This window comes from Procambarus clarkii, chromosome 46, assembly GCF_040958095.1.
Source record: "Procambarus clarkii isolate CNS0578487 chromosome 46, FALCON_Pclarkii_2.0, whole genome shotgun sequence".
Classification (NCBI taxonomy): domain Eukaryota; kingdom Metazoa; phylum Arthropoda; class Malacostraca; order Decapoda; family Cambaridae; genus Procambarus; species Procambarus clarkii.
This window is the reverse complement of record NC_091195.1, coordinates 23,617,172-23,632,306: the sequence shown is the minus strand read 5'-3', so window position 1 is coordinate 23,632,306 and position 15,135 is coordinate 23,617,172. Positions and strand designations below refer to the sequence as shown.

Here is a 15,135-nt window from a genome sequence, read left to right as displayed (position 1 = left end):
GCCGATTTGAAAGCTAAGAGAATGTGACCAGAAGCCAGCATGGCATTGAATAGGTTGAGTAGGGATTGCAGAAAATTGCCTGCTAGGAATTTGATCTGCTTTGCTTTGATCGCCGATGATCGTGGCGCCTTATCTTGGATGTTTTTAATGACTCCTCTCATCTCTACCATAGTTCTGGGTCTTGTTAGTGGGTGGTCGTCTTGGAGGGTTGTCAGGTCTATCAAGGGGGTGTTGAGAAGGGAGGCGGCGTTTTCTGTTGTCCATTGGTAGACACGGATGAAGTGAATGTTGTTGAAGGCTCTGCTGTTTGAAGCCGTGAGTGTCTTTTTTCCATACTGCACCGATGAGGTCAGCCTGTTCTTGTGGGTCTTCTATTTTTTTCTGTTGTTCCTCGTCATCTTTTCCAGGAATGTGTGTATGAGGCAGGTGAGGCTGGGGTTAGCCGATCCCAAGAGCTGTCTGATCTTACGCCAGAAGGCTCCCGGCTCCTTTTTTTACTGGTTGGCCTATCTCACAAGGGTTCCCCATATGTGGCTCTTATGAGTTAGCATTAGGTCTAAGGTTCCCCTTCTGAGTGTTTGTAGGAACAACACTGGTGGCTGGCCAGTTTGGTAGTGGCTTTGACAGGCTCGTTGGTAGTCATTCATTTTACCTCTGATTTCTTAGGTCGGTTTATATTGGTGGTGGATCTTTCACAGATGGACTCAGTTGCAAGCTAGATGTGGTTGTGGATGGTGTTTACTGCTTGGTCTATTGTTTGGGTGGGTAGGTTGTCAAACTCGATGATGAGGTCGTCAGTGAGGAAGGTGTCATAGTCCCAGGCTCGCATGGTTTCCAGTCTGGGCCTGGGAGGTGTCACAAACCAGAAGGGGGTAGCATGGAGGATGGTGACCACAGGGATGTGGTCCGACCCCACGTTTTTGCCTGGGGTCACTCTGCAGTGGAAAAGGTCACAGTCTCTGTTGGTCAGTAATATGTCAGGGGAGCCCCTCACATTGCCCGCAAAGAATGTCTTGAAGTGGGGGCCTTCGAAGGAGAGGTCTCTGTTTTGCATTAAACTGAAGAGCTGTCTGCCCTTTAGGTCTGCTCTGGTAGGAGCGTTAAATAGGGCCTGGTGGTGGTGGGCATTCAGGTCTCCTGCAATTATAGTTGGGAGTGTCCTGTCGAGCAGCCTGTTGAGTGGGATGGAGGGGAAGTAAGTGAGTCTTGGGGGTAGGTATGCGGTGCAGACGATTAGGGGGCCGTGTGAGGTGGTGAGTTCTATTGCAAGGAAGTGGTCATCTTCTATGAGGATGGGGCGGTAGGAAAGCCTTCTCTTTATTAGGATTGCCACCCCGCTGTGCATCCCCCTGTTGACCTCCCTAGTAGAATATCCCCAAAGAGAGATGTGCTGGTCCTGTCTAACCGCTGATTCATTGAGTAAGATAATATCTGGGTTAAGTCTGGCTACCTCCAGGGTGAGGAGGTATCTGTTGTTGAAGTAGTGTCTGATATTCACTTGAAGAATGGTGATCCTCATTATTGGTTGTGAGTCGTATGTGTTTGTTTGGTTCGAGTGCCAGTGGTGTTAACTTCGGTTTGGCTTCTGATGTGTGTGTGTAGGTGGAGGATAGGTCTTTTGGACCAGGGAATATGTTCCTATTTCCGGCAGGGGGTTGGATAAGGTTTTCCCACACGTTGCTGTACAATTGAGGGGTCTTTGTTGACGATACTGTTCTCGATATCCACGTCTGTAGTGCTAGAGTCACTCACAGATGGAGTATTAGGGGTGTTGCTTGCCCTTATCCTGTCCTCAGGGGATGAGCTTCGGCTGCTAGAGTTGGCCCTGAGCCTCTTAGAACAATGGTGTGTGGAACTGCTGGGTGTGGAACTGCGGTGTGTGAGGCGCTGATTGCGTCTAGGGTTTCTTATGGCAAGGGTGCTTGTGAGGGCTTTGAGTATAATCCTGTCTGGGACTACTGTAGGAAGGGTGGACCTGGGTGTTTACTAGTTTGTCGGGGTGGAGGGGCCGGGTTGATTCTGGGAGTTTGGTGTCTCTTGAGCATTGGATGAGGCCTGGGGTGGAGAGTACTTGGGTTGGGGTTGTTGGTTTGTGCTTGGGCCTGGCCGGCGGCTGTTGTGTTGTTAGGAGACAGGTAGGCCAACGAGTCCATGGACATGTGGACAGGCCATTGTGCCTCTTGTTGGTTGGGGTTACCCCCAGGCGTTTACTGGTGGAGGAGGGGCAGGAATGGTGATTGCTGCTTGTTGACGGGCTTTTGTCACCGTTTCTTGTGCTTGCTTGATTGCATCCTGTTTTTGGGGGACACAAATGAGAGATTGCAATGTGTGCACCATTGCATAGTGCACATTTGGGTGTTGGGTTTGTGCATTCCCTGTAGTTGTGTTCCCCTGCACATCTGCTGCACTTGGGGATTTCAATGTTGCATGCACTGGAATAGTGGTCATACAGGAAGTATTTGAAGCATTGTTTGAGCTTGTGAAACCTCTGTAGGGTGATTTTGTCAGGGCCAGACTTGATGCCAAATGCAGAAAAGCCAAGGTTGCAGACTTGTGCTGCTTGCTCCGGTGAAGCCAGAGTTAGCTTCAGTATTTGGTTGTTGTGGGATTGAGTTGTGAACCAGTGGGCCTGAATTATTTTAATATCACTGTTTTTTCTCCAGATTTCTGCAGTGGATCCTATGTACAAAAATGGTGCGTTTGGCTTGGAATTCGGCCGGGGGATAGACTGTGATCCACCTACTCCAATAGTTTGTTCAGACTGTCGGTCGAAAGGAGTTCTGAAAGGTCTGCATTGTGTACCAACAAGATGGCTCCCGTTGTTATTTTGAACACATTTTTTGTAGGTAATCTGGGTGATCTCATGAATTACTTCAAGTAGTTGGGCTGGAGAACGAATCTGGCCAGATTCGTCAGTGAACCTGACTTTGGTCGCCATGACCTTGTGGGGGCCAGGAAGCCTAGTCTAATCTGTACTAAGGTGGATGTTTGTGTTGTGTCTTGGTAGACTAAGTGGCTGATGGGTGTTAGTTCGGCCGAGGCTGCTAACTTCTATTTGTTAGGCAACTAGAGCTACTTGAACAGTTGGTAATTGAACCTATCGATAGGCTAAGCCTGCTAGTTCCCCTTTAAACCTTCGCAAGAATTTCAAGAACCCAGTTTTGGCTACCGCTCGGGAATGATCGTTTGGAATGGCGAAATACAAGAGTTAGAAACAGTTTAGAAAGACAGCCTTATTCACATCTTAATTCTATGATTAGTAGGTTGTGCATTGAGTGAGTGTGTGTGTGGAGTGTTGTTGTACAGGCAGGGAGAGAATAAGGAGGATGAGGATGGGTGGGATGGGTTTATTTGGACATCATTCTGCTGTAAGCGTCTGTAGAGCTGGTTGGGTCAAAGTTCAGTTGCCAAGGCCTTAACTGCGCGACTTGGCGACGAGAGAACTTGTAGCTGACTGAGAGCAAGTCTGGCTGCTGAGCGGCCGGCCGGCTGTGATTGGCTGGCTGGCGCACCAATCCTGAGAGAGGTGGGCGGGGCCAAGGCGCGGACGTCCCTGTAGATGGCGGGAGCTCCTGGGCTTTATGCCGTTGTGTGTTTATGCCTTTATGCTCTAAGTGGGCTCCCATACGAGGAATAGTTGAGAGTTTACAGGGTTAACAACACTGCAAACCAGACATGACAGGCAGGGCTGAACTCATCGAAATTTAAAATGTTGAAGAATTTTTTGAGCGTTCTGTCCTCGTCGAGGCTACTCGAGAGATAGTGGCCAGAATCAGAATCATAATAATACAGGAGAAGATGCCCATTGGGGCGAGCTTGGAAGTGGGGACAGAAGAAGGTAAGGGGGGGTGAGAGGAAGAAGATTTGTAAGAGAAAAAGTGCCAGGGCTAAACCCAGCTGCGTGTCGTTTGGTTGCGGCATTCGAGGCAGGGACTCAGTCGGGTGTTTTCAGTGACAACATCGGGACATCACAAACTCACAACATCACAGTGATTGGCTCAAGAGCGTCAGGGCTGAACTTTTTACGGATGGTTTGTGCTGGTTGTTGAGAGCTGAATATGTAATGATAATGGATGCTGGGTGTTGAGAGCTAAAGTTTAACGAAATACAGAGTTAGGAGGAGGATCATGAATGGTAGAGAAGAGGTTATGATTGTTTCGTGGTAGTCTGAGAGTGTGTAGGAGAAAATCAATGTGTTGTTCATGATAAGTGAGTAGTCTATCAATTTGTTTGTCTGATACAGTTTTCCAGTAGATATATAGGGCAGGAATGTTCGTACTTTCATGGAGACTTCGACTGGTATTTAACTCTTGCCATCGGGTGTTGAGTACCCATCTTAGTGCTCTATTCTGTATTCTTTGAAGCTTTATTTTGTTAGTACGTGCAGATAGAGAAAGAGCTAGTGGAGCATATGTTAGGAGAGGTCTAATAAGTGCTTTGTAAAGATGCATTTTTGTGTCAGGTTTTGCAAATCTAAGTCTGTACAGTTTTTTCATGGCTTGAAGAGCTATTGCATGTTTCTGTGTAATGTGTGTTAAAGAGTAGTTGTCGATCAAATGTGAGTCCAAGGACTGTGGAGGAGGGAGATACAGAGATATAAGTAGGATTTTAAGTGTATGAATAGAGTTTGAGAGGAATTGGGCGAATAGTTCTTTTGCAGAAAAAGTAGGTGATTTTAGATTTGCTGGAGTTGGTTTTTATACGCCATTTGTACTCCCACTCAGTGACAACATCAAGTTCTGTTTGTGCTCTGTTTGTTAGTGTATCAATGGTGTTGCTGGTGACAAGGTGAGAGACATCATCGGCATAACATATGGTTAATGAAGTGTGATGAACAGGGTCAGGAATGTCGTTTATGTATAGGATGTAGAGTGTTGGGGCAAGAACAGAACCTTGGGGAACACCGGCGTGTAAGTTGAAGTAGTCAGAGTGTTGTCGGAAGAACTTAATTCTCATTGTCCTATTGTCCAAGTAGTTAGAAAGAAGTTTGGTGGTGATAAGAGGAAGATTAAAGTTGTTGCATAGTTTGAATTTTTAGCCGTCATGCCAAAAAGTGTCAAAGGCCTTCTCAACGTCCTTAGTGATGAGTGCAGTCTTAAGTCTTTGGTGCTGATTGATACTGAGGTAGTTAGTCATGATGTTTAAGGCGTCGTGAGTGGACCATTGAGGCCGAAATCCAAACTGTTTGTTAGTGAGTAAGTCATTGTGTTCTAGGTGGGTTCTAAGTCTCTGGTTGATCAGCCTTTCAAAGACTTTGCCAAGTGTCTCTAGAAGGCTAATGGGTCTATAGTTCTTTGGGTCAGTGTGAGGTTTCCCAGGTTTTGGAATAAGAACGGCTGTGGCAGATTTAAAGTTGAGTGGAAAGTATCCAGAGGCAAGGGAGGCGTTGAATAGGTTAGTGATAGCAGTAATGATAGAAGCAGGGAGTTGTCTAAGAAGGATATGTCCAATGCCAGACGCACCAGGGGCTCTACGACGAGTGCCCATGAGAGCTGTCTTGACATCAGCTAGAGTTAGGGGAGTCTGTAGTTCAGTGTTTGAATTGAGATTGTCAAGGTGGATGAGGTCGTCTGGTGTAGTTGCATGTCTATTTTGGTGTATCCAGTCTTCGACTGCTTCAATGTTGGGGCGTGCAAATGGTTCAGGAGGATGTGGGTGAAAGATTTGTTCCCAGTGGTGTTTAAAAATGTTGAGTACTGCTTCAGGATCAGTGATTTTGTTGTTATTATGTAGAAGGTATTTAAACGGTGTGTGAGTTGATCCTTGTAATTGTTTGATTTGTTTCCAGAATTCTTGAGGTGTCAATTTTCTGTATTGTTCTGCTTGTTCTATGAGGTGTTTCCAATGTTTTGTGTGATCTTCATCTAGGCTGTTAAGGATGTGGTTTTTTAATGCTGTTAGGTCCCATAGTATTTGTCCATGACGATGTATGTTTTGTAAGAATCTAGTGTGATAGTAAGCTAAGAGGCGTTTTGAGCGAATGGAGGGGGTGAAAGTGAAATGTGGTTTGTGTGTTGTTTTAGGAATGGAGATGTTTGCTGCATGAATGATGGTGTCTTGTATGTTGCGTGCTTGTGTGTCGATGTCAGTGTGATGTTTGTCATTGTATTCATAAGTGAGATCAGTGTCATCAATGTGTTGTTTGAACATGTCCCAGTTTGCCCTAAGGTATGAGAATTGAGGAGTGCTGGGGATGAGAATAGAATTTGTGGAGACTGTGAGAATTAAGGGAATATGATCAGAGCCCGTAATGGGCCCTGGTGAAATGAAGTGTTGCAAGTTGCTGCCAAGTCTGTTAGTGAATATGAGATCAGGCCTGCCAGAACCTGTATGTGTGAACAAGTGGGGAAATCAGGGCCAAGAAAGAATAGATGTTTTTGGGTGTATATTTGGTGAAGCTGTCTGCCATGCTGATTTGTGGTATTGTGGTGGAATGTAGGATGTTGTGCATTGAGGTCTGCAAGCAGAAAAACAGGCAAGTGAGTGTGGTTGAAGAGAGTTATGAAATCTTGCATGGGAATGTCGGTGTTAGGACGGGTGTAGGTTGTGCAGATGATGAGAGACCCCATTTGTGTGTGAACTTTAATGGCTAGGAAATGTTTGTGAAGCCAATGAGTGTGTAGGAGTTCGTGTTTGTATGAAGAACGGATGAGTATTGCAACTCCTTCATGTGCTTCATCTGGTGACTGGTAAGAGGAGTAGCCATAATGTTTGATTTTATATGAGTTCGTAATGTATGTGCTATTTAATAATAGCACATCAGGTCTCTCGATCTCAATAAAATCTGACACCATGTGTCTAATGGAGAAATACGCCCGCACATTAAATTGGATGATCTTTATGAATTTTTAGGTTTTGATGGGGTGCTGGTGGGGTTTTGTGCATGTACAGGAGCATGAGGTTTGCGTGATTCAATGACTTGGGCAGTTACTGAGGAGGGTGCATCTTGGAGGAGGGTGGTAGGAATTGTGGGAAATTGACAGCGGGAGGTGGGAGTAAGAGAACGGGTTGCTGAGCGGGCTCGGGACGAGATGAGATGAGTTACAGAAGAAATGACTGGAGTTGTTGGGGGATGGAGGAAGGCAGAAGGCTTGTTGGCAGGAACCGGGTGAGAGGTATCAGAGGTTGTAGTGTTTGAAGTCAGATTAGAAGTGGAGGGGACAATGTTGGGAGAAGAGGGTGAAGGTGCTTTTGACATGGATGATTCAGTTTGGGATAGTCCAGGATGTGCTGTTTGGTCAGTGGCACCGTTTTCTGTAGCAGTCAGGCGTGGGTTGGGAGGACATTGTGGGGGAACTGTAGTATTTTCCTCAGTTGAAGTCGTGGTGTTTTGTGGAGTGAGGACTGTAGGCGAGAATGGATCAGAGCGCAATAGCTGAGTAGGAGGAACAGAGATACTAGGAAGGCCGTTATGAGTGAGAAAAAATCCATTCCTAAAACAACACACAAACCACATTTCACTTTCACCCCCTCCATTCGCTCAAAACGCCTCTTAGCTTACTTAGCTTTGCGTAATAGTGGCTTTAGGCATTGTATGTACTAGCTCCTATCTATAAAGCCAACAAACTTTGTAAAATCTCTTTATGTATGTACCTTTGCCTAAATAAAAATTATTATTATTATTATTATTATAGGAAGATAGTCAGCAAAGTCACGGCCATCGTCCTTGGCCTTCAGATAAGCAGCTTGTACACAGGCAGTGACTCGTTCATATGAAAGGTTCTGAAGAGGAGAATAAGGTGGAGGTGGTGGGTGAGGGAAGAGAGGTGGAGAGGACTGAGTTTGTTGTGCAGTATTATGGAGATGATGTTGCTGGTGAGGTGAAGCATTAAGGGGGCGATAGTTAGGGTTCATAAAAGTTGTTCTAGTGCAATGAAAATTTATTGACGTGTTACACGTGAAGAGGGCTGCAAGTGGTCCAAGTTTCAGCATCGCAGCCTAAATAGAGAGGGAGAAAAAAAAAAAAACTTTTTTTAACCATTTTTTTACATGTTTTAAAGTTGATATAACAAATACAAATATCAACTGATATTATTTCTATGATACTCAGCTATCACAATACTATATAATAAAGGTTGTCTAGTGGCATTATTATCCCAAACCTATTTAGTGCAATAATACAAATTTTCAAAGTTCACCCAAAAAATTATGCAACAAAATGATGTTTATAAATATATATAAAATCAATAAATGATCTTAGGGGAAATATATAACTTGAGTTTTTAGAGGCACAGACTCTACATATAATGTGCAAGTTCCATGTAAATTGAATAATAAATAAAAAAGTTATTTAACCATATAGTTGCAAATTAGTTACCTGTAAAAAATGAAGGTCAAAGTTCAGCCACCTTTGGCTGAGGTTGATGAACTACCAATTTCAATCAAAATTACCACCCTTGTAGATTGGCATTCCTTCAGTAAGGTGTGTAAGTTCCATGAAGATCGCCTGATAAAAAAAAAAAAAAAAATTATTAAAAAAAAAATAAATAAAAAAAAAAAATAAAAAAAAATAAAAAAAAAGACAGCAGCTTTATATTTACAATTATTTATGATATAGTATCAAGATATAAAACATAATACATACTAACCTAATATAATTGGTCTGAAATATGCAACATCTTGCAACATCAAGAGGGAGAACGTCTTGAGTTGCAGGTCTAAGATCTTGAGTGGCAGGTGCCGCAGGTGGTGTGGCAGGTGCCGCAGGTGGTGTGGCAGGTGCAGCAGGAGGTGTAGCAGGTGCCACAGAGGTGTGGCAGGTGCCACAGGAGGTGTGGGTGCCTGGGTGTGAGGCGAGGTAGTGTGTTGTGGGGGCGGGAGGCTGCCCTCTCTCTTCACTCAAGGGAACTCTTGTTTTGCCTCAGTGTGGCTTTACGCTCCTTCTTTACTTGGCTAACGCGTAGAGCTCTTGCCTTTAGAGCTTTCTTCTTGTCCGATACTATATCCATTGTGCAGTATATGCAAGAAAATACGATCTGTGCGAGCGCGTCAGGCATGCGACCGCCGGCACAGACACTGAGAGGGTGACTAAGCCAGAGTAATCGGATTATAGCCCCTCCCTCTCACAGAAGACAGTTGCCAGCGAGTGTGTTTATAATTTGTATATGCATAACAAGATATTCTCCACTCTATTGCGAAATACTAGACGCTTACAACGTATGACGCATCACCCTACGGCGCACCCGAGCCGCGAGGACCAGATTTCGGGCAATTGCGGCTGGAAAATTTGCTCTAATTACGTTATTTATTATCATAACATTAAACGGTTTGCACCACGGTGTTGCCAGAACGTTGTAGTATTTTTATAAATTTTTCGTGTTTGGCCGAATTTTTTCGGCCAAACAATTATAACGCCACCTTAAGGACGCTGGCATAGGACATTGAGGTGGCTGATGCTGCTTGGTGATGAGATAAGTTAAGGGAGGTTGAAAAAGAAGAATGAGGGTGTGCTTGAGTGCGAGGTTGGTTATTGCGAAGAGATTTTAGGGTTTGCTTTCTCAAAGGGCAAGATTTGTCAACTGCTAAGTGAGCACCTTGGCAATTGGTGAATTTTAGGATAGGGGCAGAGCACTGAGTATAAAAATGACCTTCAGCAGAGCATTTGGAGCAAATTTGTGGGCTTTTACATTTTCGTGTTTCGTGATTATAATTGTAACATTTGAAACATTGTAGCAAAGGAAGATAGTCAACTGGACTAATGAGATAGGGAGGAGTGCTGGTGTTGAGGATTTTAATTCCATGGTGCAAGAGGAACATTGGATCTTGAGGTGTTTTGTATTGGGCACTGGGTATATCTCCATTACAGTAATAGCATTTCTGTGTGAGATGTTTTGAGTGAGATTGATAGTATTAGATGCTGATAGGACAGAGCTGTCGACATTTCTTACAAGGACAGAGCATTTAGTTTTTTGTTCAATAGTGAGGACAGGAGTCAGTGAAGCTTGTGTGAGTTTACTGATAGTAGGTTCCTTGAAACAGGCAAAAAGGTCGTCTTCTGAGGCAATGAGAAATTTGATGGTGTTTGTGTTGGCGTGTTTGATATGGTTAGTGGCAGGTGTGCCAGTGGCATTGTAAAAGGTCGTTATGCAGTCAATAGTGTCTATGGGTGTATTCCCAGTGTAGGTCATCTGTAGACAGTGAGCCATTGTGACTCACTATCTACTGACAGTCCCGTGTCTTGTGCTAATCACTGTGATTCCATAAGCTCAGTGGGGGGTCAGTGTGTAGGCCAGGTCTAAGACCTGGCCTAAGGGTCTCACCACGAACAAACACCGTGTTCCGGAAGGTTGCAACCCCCAGTTATGGTGGGCTCGCACGATCACGAGATTCCACAACTGGCTCGGCAGTGTCAGAAACGGAAGAATTTTAGGAGAGGAGAAAAAGAATGCACCTATGCCATGACGCAGCTGCAAAAGGTGAACTTCCGTCTTCTCACCTGGGCCTGTTCTGGCTCGAAGTGGGGCTGTTCACCTAAATGCAGTCCGACCTGTACACAAGCACATTGGACAACACACAGAAGATGCCACGAGGAAGATGTCACTGCTTAGGACTAGATGCTGGCTGGGAAGCGCCTGGTTCTGCTCCAATACACTTCTGGCTGGAACTGGTTTTTGGCTGCACCGAAGTGCTCGTCGAGGCTGGAGATAACAGCTGCTGTAGGACAGCGAGACGATGCTGGCTTGCTTTATGGCTGGCGAGCTGATCGATCCATCCACTCACGCACTCTAAGAGGTATCAGACGTTGGTAGAGTGGGCGTGCGTAGCGCTCAAGCAGAGGGCCGCCTAAGTCACACTGCGAGCGAGACGATGCTACTCTTGCAACGATGCTGATTGGTTTGAAGTAGTGGCCCTAAGGCAAATTCAGGTAAATATGAAGACGTTGGACTTGACGGTGTGAGAATAGCTTGAGCTGCTTCAACTCTACGTGTGTAAATCATATCTCAATAAATTTATTTTAATTTCAAAACAAGAAATACATTTTGAAATAAATTTATTTCAATATTAAAACATTAGTAGCCAAATATAAACAGATCTAACAGAGAACTGTAGTAAGGTCAGGTTCAGTCTCGTGTCCTGTATACAACACTGCTGCTGTACAGTGTAGAATAATTATCTCTGAGAGTATTACATGTAACACAGGCCCAGAGGAATCTTTACCAACCTTCCTTTCTCTCTCATAATTTTATAATTTCATCACGAAATTCATAAACCGTTTTTCTTTTAAGGCAATCAGAAATCCTTTGATTGTAAAATATTTGTTTTGTCTTAAATCCTGTTGATAATATGATGGTTAGAGCACTAGTTCTTGGTCTGGTCTGGGACAGGCAGCCATCTCTGGGGCACCCAGCATCTTGCCACAGGGTATCCCAGCCATCTCTGGGACACCCAGCATCTTGCCACAGGGTATCCCAGCCATCTCTGGGGCACCCAGCATCTTGCCACAGAGTATCCCAGCCATCTCTAGGACACCCAGCATCTTGCCACAGGGTATCCCAGCCATCTCTGGGGCACCCAGCATCTTGCCACAGAGTATCTCAGCCATCTCTGGGACACCCAGCATCTTGCCACAGGGCATCCCAGCCATCTCTGGGACACCCAGCATCTTGCCACAGGGTATCCCAGCCATCTCTGGGACACCCAGCATCTTGCCACAGGGTATCCCAGCCATCTCTGGGGCACCTAGCATCTTGCCACAGAGTATCCCAGCCATCTCTGGGGCACCCAGCATCTTGCCACAGGGTATCCCAGCCATCTCTGGGACACCCAGCATCTTGCCTCAGAGTATCCCAGCCATCTCTAGGGCACCCAGCATCTTGCCACAGAGTATCCCAGCCATCTCTGGGACACCCAGCATCTTGCCACAGAGTATCCCAGCCATCTCTGGGGCACCCAGCATCTTGCCACAGGGTATCCCAGCCATCTCTGGGGCACCCAGCATCTTGCCACAGGGTATCCCAGCCATCTCTGGGGCACCCAGCATCTTGCCACAGAGTATCCCAGCCGTCTCTGGGGCACCCAGCATCTTGCCACAGGGCATCCCAGCCATCTCTGGGGCACCCAGCATCTTGCCACAGAGTATCCCAGCCATCTCTGGGACACCCAGCATCTTGCCACAGAGTATCCCAGCCATCTCTGGGACACCCAGCATCTTGCCACAGAGTATCCAAGCCATTTCTGGGACACCCAGCATCTTGCCACAGAGTATCCCAGCCATCTCTGGGACACCCAGCATCTTGCCACAGAGTATCCCAGCCATCTCTGGGACACCCAGCATCTTGCCACAGAGTATCCCAGCCATCTCTGGGACACCCAGCATCTTGCCACAGAGTATCCAAGCCATTTCTGGGACACCCAGCATCTTGCCACAGAGTATCCCAGCCATCTCTGGGACACTCAGCATCTTGCCACAGAGTATCCCAGCCATCTCTGGGACACCCAGCATCTTGCCACAGGGTATCCCAGCCATCTCTTGGACACCCAGCATCTTGCCACAGGGTGTCCCAGCCATCTCTGGGACACCCAGCATCTTGCCACAGAGTATCCCAATAATAAATGTAATTTGGAATTCTTTAACGTGACAATTCCAACCAGGCATAACTTCTTCTATTAGTATTTTAGAAGGATTCTCTCTCCCCTTCCTTAACCAGCACTGACATAACAGATGAAAAAAAATAGTAATTGAAACTGTTTTGATAGATATTACACTGAAGATTTGTGTTGACAGTTGCAATAATTGATATATGAATATTATCAAGTTTTCTGTTAAACAGACACTAAGCTTTATTAGGTCAGCAATAGTGGCTTTCTCCCAGTTTAAATGTTTTAAGGTTGGTTACTGTTCTCACTGTCAGCAGCAACAGTTTGATAGTGAGGTATAATGAAGGTAAAGAATTTGAGAAAATTATCAAAATGAGACTTTCCTCTCCAGTCATTTAAAGGAAAGTCAACGTAATATTAAACTGAGCATAAACAGTTTTGACCAGCACATGCAAAAGTTTTGTTAAATTTTAAAAGCCTAAGTCTTCTTGTATCGTATTAAGTTTTTCTTAATTTATTAAGAAAATTAATTAATTTTTTTATCTACGTGGTTTATATACTTTAAACAAGACAGGTCTCAGGCCAGAGTCCTAAGGACCATTGGCAACGTTTACCACTCGGATTTGTCTTACTCTGTTTCTGTTGAAAAAGTCATATCATATACCACTAGCAAGTTAATACCTCCAAACAACAGGCCTCAGAAAATGAGGGCAAATAAAAGTGTTTATATTGTTTAAAGTTATATGTTACTGTATTTCAAATAATGCATGTATTGACTTTAATAGTTGTAGTACTTTACTATATAAAATATAGTACAGTACTACTTACAGTATCAAAGCAGGCGTACATATGGTAGTCTCTTTACTAAAGAAATTGTTCATTTAAGTGTGTAGAAGGACACTTACTGTATTAAACTACTTGAACAGTAAGCTGCTTACTGTACAAAAGATCTTGTACAGTACGTTACTTACTGTAATAAAGTAAGTGCCCAAAAGGCTTCCTTCTGTATTAGAGCAAGTTTACAATTGGATACTGATAATATGAAAGTACATATACGGTAAGCTGCTTAATGCATAATTGTAAGTTACAGTCGGCAACTTACTGTATTTAGTTGTACATTAAGCAACTTACAATAACACAGGTGTATATATGCTCCTGCTTGATCTTGAGGATAATAAGGTTAAGACAGACTAAAGTCAGACAAAAATTCCCAAATGTCTAAAATCCCTAAAATGTTACAATAACTAAGATTTCGTAACAAATAAAGACCCAAAACTAATTATAGTGATTCAATAAACAATAGTAAAGAAAGTCATATTGATAATAAAGTGTAGAAAATGCTAATATATCAATTACATACCAAAACTTATTCATAAAATCAGGAGACAAATGCTTATCTATACCTTCCACTACAGACTGGAAGGCTGCTTATCTATACCTTCCACTACAGACTGGAAGGCTGCTTATCTATACCTTCCACTACAGACTGGAAGGCTGCTTATCTATACCTTCCACTACAGACTGGAAGGCTGCTTATCTATACCTTCCACTACAGACTGGAAGGCTGCTTATCTATACCTTCCACTACAGACTGGAAGGCTGCTTAACTATACCTTCCACTACAGACTGGAAGGCTGCTTATCTATATCTTCCAATACAGACTGGAAGGCTGCTTATCTATACCTTCCACTACAGACTGGAAGGCTGCTTATCTATATCTTCCAATACAGACTGGAAGGCTGCTTATCTATACCTTCCACTACAGACTGGAAGGCTGCTTATCTATACCTTCCACTACAGACTGGAAGGCTGCTTATCTATACCTTCCACTACAGACTGGAAGGCTGCTTATCTATACCTTCTACACATAAGGGGTATAACTACCCGATCTCTCACAGTGTTCAAGAGAGAACTTGATAAGCTCTGATCAACCAGGCTGTGATTCATACGACAGTCTGCTAGCAGCCGCGTCCAACAGCCTGGTTAACCTGTCCAGCAACGAGGAGACCTGGTCGAGGACCAGGCCGCGGGGACGGTAAGGCCCTAAACGGCCTCAAGGTAACCTCAAGGAAGGTACCACCAGCACAATAAAATACATTCATACCTCCAACATGCCAAAACTCATGCAAACAACGGATACCAAAACTCATTCTCACTATCATCAAAACAAAAACTCATTCATACCACCAGCATACAAAAACTCATTCATTCCACCAGCATACAAAAACTCATTCATACCACCAGCATACAAAAACTCATTCATTCCACCAGCATACAAAAACTCATTCATTCCACCAGCATACAAAAACTCATTCATTCCACCAGCATACAAAAACTCATTCATTCCACCAGCATACAAAAACTCATTCATTCCACCAGCATACAAAAACTCATTCATACCACCAGCATACAAAAACTCATTCATTCCACCAGCATACAAAAACTCATTCATTCCACCAGCATACAAAAACTCATTCATTCCACCAGCATACAAAAACTCATTCATTCCACCAGCATACTAAAACTCATTCATTCCACCAGCATACAAAAACTCATTCGTTCCACCAGCATACAAAAACTCATTCATTCCACCAGCAT

The 15,135-nt window shown here is 44.2% G+C and overlaps 1 long non-coding RNA gene across 1 annotated transcript; it reads right to left on the bottom strand.

Moving 5' to 3' along the window:
- Positions 1 to 7,865: 7,865 nt before the first annotated feature.
- Positions 7,866 to 9,360, bottom strand: LOC123750583 (uncharacterized). Its single transcript, XR_011222145.1, has 3 exons — positions 8,589 to 9,360; positions 8,318 to 8,446; positions 7,866 to 7,938 (listed from the first exon to the last, which is right to left on the bottom strand). It is a non-coding gene; the product is annotated as an uncharacterized lncRNA (long non-coding RNA).
- Between the last annotated feature and the right edge of the window lie 5,775 nt (positions 9,361 to 15,135).